Consider the following 3,752-nt stretch of genomic DNA (forward strand, 5'->3'; position numbering starts at 1 on the left):
GACCACCAGAGATAAGGAATATATAACTTTTTAATTAGCAACACTTTTTTGACGTTGAAGAAAAATTGACCCTTTTTTGCACAGAAAAACCAGGGTACCAAGGCAACCTTCCTTGAAAGAAGTGTTTTAAAATACTCATATTTTATTTTAAATAAATTGTAAGGTATGAAATGGAAAGAGTTTGCATTCTCCTCTTGTCTTCTACTTGTCAAATGCATCTGGGCAGCTGTTTCAACAATCTGGCTAGGAGCTTCTGTGAGGGTTTAAGATTCACCCACAGCCAGCACCCAGAAAGCTGCCAACAGCACAGGTTCTTTCAATCTGCTTAAGCAAGAGAAGCAAGGTGAAGGGGTTGACAGGCTTAATTTTAATTCAAATATCATTCAGTTAGTTCAGGAGAAAAAACCAGCACCCTGAACTTCAAAACAAAATGCAAACAAATTGCAAACATCAACAGACTTTGTCTGATTCAAATCCCAACACATAGTTACCAGAGTTCAACAAATTTCAACATCCGGCTTTACAAACTGGAGGGCTCCTTAGGTACAGCTGCCAAGGGTCTCCTCATCGACACCATCTCCAGAGCCCCACACAAATGGCTCTGTCCTCCTTACTTATAGGGCTTCAGACATCAAACATCATCTGAATCACCAGAGCTCAGGTTCTGGTGATTGGTTCCTGAGTTGGCCCCTCCCCTTAGGACCCTGGGAGGTTCATATTCACATGGATCACGTTTGGGCCCGGGGCTTAGCACCTAGTAAAGCTCACTGAGATAAATTGAGTCACTCAAAGAAAACAAAGGCCATTCTGGTTACAGCAGCTCAGCAACAATTCCTTATTGGAAAGGATATTTCCACACTGGTGCCTGAAAGGACTGTTTTGTTCCACCATTCACTCTCTCCTTTAGTTTGTTTCTACCTTGAATCTACCAAGACTTTATCAATAGTTCTCTTCATTTAATGATCTCTATGTTCATAAATCTTCTTCAAAATGTTCATCAGTCCCTCACTTGGATCTGTGTCATTATGAAAGGAAGATTTTTTCCTTCTCTTTGCGTTCTTTCTCCATCCACATCAGGTAATCTGATTTCAGCTCCTGCTTCTTTTGCATAATACAAAAACTGTGTCAGTCTTGATCTTTCTTAAACTACCTTTCTAGAGAGATGGGTTTCCAGAGGTTGTTGACATGAAAGAGTAGTTTTTCCCATTAAGATTCTTTACAAGAACTTCAAATGCATCTGTGCATTCTCACTGGGGAGTTGCTGAACACCATTTAAGTTGATGTAGATTTTCACATATTTATCTGGCTGATCCATAAATGTTGATTTTCACTGTGGACCCAACTGAAATGGGGGTAACCAATCGAAATGGGGGAACCCACAGCTGCTAGTTTCTCATCAGTTGTTTCTCCTTTCCATTCTGCTTTTTCTTACGCTTTATTTCTGTCTTCACTTGGACTTTCCTGCTGTTAGGACATCATGTACTCTTTTCCTACTGGCCTTTCCCAGTGACTCCTTCACTTCTCCCAGGTCTTCGGGTAGCTCCTCCAGGCCTGCAGTCATGGCTGGCCGCCATGGCCAGGACTAACACGAGCTGTGATCACTCAGCGGGGAGGCCCAGGAATGTCACACTGAAAGCACTAGGCTCAGAACTCTGTTCTCCAAGAGAGAGCAGGCCCACCTGCCAGGAGCTGCTGCCCACAGTGTGGCTGCACAAGGATCAGGTGTTCACTGGCTGTTCTCCAGGACACCTGCCCCAGGAATGGTCAGGTACGACTCTGCCACCCTCGGGAGCCCAACCTCTCGGCTCATTGCTTCTACCTTTCGCTAGCCTCTACCACCAAGGTGCCTGCGGAAAACTTCCTGAGCAACCCACGTGGAGCCTCCACTGAACCCCAGCAACATGCTGTCCTGTACATCAGGTAACACCTCCCAGATCTAAGTTTCCTTATTATAGTAAGTTATCTGAAAGTAGGAGAAACATTAAAAAATATTTTCTTGGAAAAGACAGCTGTATCACTACTATTTTAGAAGATGTATTATGCACCATGGGAAAAATAATATAGTGTGTATGGCCCATATTTAATTTGTAATCTCTTTATAAATATACCTTATGAAGGCAAAAATGCTATTCTTAACAAATCATTTATTTGTTGAGGGCTATCACTTTAATTAAACCCTGTATGAGGGTTTAGAAATACTTTCCGTGTTTTTTCATAAAGGTATGGAATGTGTCCATCCACTAGAGGGAGAGGAAACGATGAGTTTATTTTGCCTTCTGGAAACAGGAGAGAAGGATCAGGAAGAATAGTTTGTAAGTTGAATAGAAGAAAGAGAGAGTGATAGCAAGAGCGAGAGAGAGAGAGAAAGAGAGAGAGAGAGAGAGCTCACTGAAAATGTTTGAGTTAAACATATTTAAATGTACAGACTAAAAAATTGAAGCAGAAATTTGGAGGGATTTGGAGGGTTTGTTAGTTAAGTTATGGACATATTACAGCAACCAAAAGACATATTGAAATAAAACATCAGACTTTAATTTTTAAGGGCTGCTAAAATATACACACATGTATTTATACATATATACACCTATACATATATTCGTGAATGCATATGTGTGTATATATGTGCATATATACATGTGCAAACTTGATATTTCAGTAACTACATTTTTGAAATAGAATGAAAATGCTTTTAAATCAGACTAAATTCTACGTTTAATGCAAATCTAGATAGTATATTGTATTTTATTGCTAAAAATATTGAAAAAACCTTTAATTATAATGTAATTAATCTACAACATTCTGATGTTTTGTGCCTAATTTCCTGCTACTTTTCTTAATTAAACTGCTTTTAATGGCTATTTAAGAAAAAAAAATCCATGTCAGAGCAATTGCTTTATTAGGCAAAATATATTTGAACAGCATAAACTTGAAATGTACCTAATGTACACCTAATTGGTGTAATGTTGTTAAAGTTGTTCAGTTGGAATAATAATAATAATAATAATAATACAATCACAATCAACAACTAATTATACTAGAGAAAAATAATAGTAAATATGACAAGTTTCTGGGTTCATTCATTGATACATTAAGGGACAACAAACCTGTGTGTTAGAGTAATTTCAGCAAGGATAGAAAGAGGCATAGTATGTGATTATGAAGTTTTATTATACAGATTTAAAGAAATAATTTCTCCTTAGCATCCACAAAATTTTTATTATTCCTAACATGGCAGCCATTTCTGGACACCCTTGGCTCCTTTCACCCTATTTCATTCACCCTACCCAATGAGCCTACTCATTTATCAAAGAAAAACAGTTAAAAAAATATGACAAATACATCTGGCAGTGTATGGAAAAAATTAAACTGCCCTCTAGTTTCCCTGTATGTACATGTATACCCCCCATCCCCCATCTTCACAACATACATGGAGTTAAGGAGTAGGGAGGCCTTTCCTGCACAATACAGATACCTGAATTCCTGATATTTTCATTCGTACTGAGTCATCAGTGAAAATGAGATTATGAGACATCTATTCTGTAGACAAATATTCCAGGAATATGGTCAAGTACTTACAGTTCGTTAAATTTTTCAAGTTTTTAGTTTTCTTTTCCCCTAGACTTCACGTCAACCCTCAACACTTGGAGTCAGGAGTTAAGAATGAATATCTTGAATTGTAATTGAATACAAGTTGTACAAACTCCACATAGGATGGAACCTTGCAACAAAAACATTCTGCATGATAGATGGTT

The 3,752-nt window shown here is 38.2% G+C and overlaps 1 pseudogene; it reads right to left on the bottom strand.

Annotated features, from left to right (window-relative positions):
• Window positions 1-821: 821 nt before the first annotated feature.
• Window positions 822-1,561, bottom strand: LOC118837776 (annotated as a pseudogene).
• Between the last annotated feature and the right edge of the window lie 2,191 nt (window positions 1,562-3,752).

Source organism: Trichosurus vulpecula, chromosome 1, assembly GCF_011100635.1.
Source record: "Trichosurus vulpecula isolate mTriVul1 chromosome 1, mTriVul1.pri, whole genome shotgun sequence".
NCBI lineage: Eukaryota > Metazoa > Chordata > Mammalia > Diprotodontia > Phalangeridae > Trichosurus > Trichosurus vulpecula.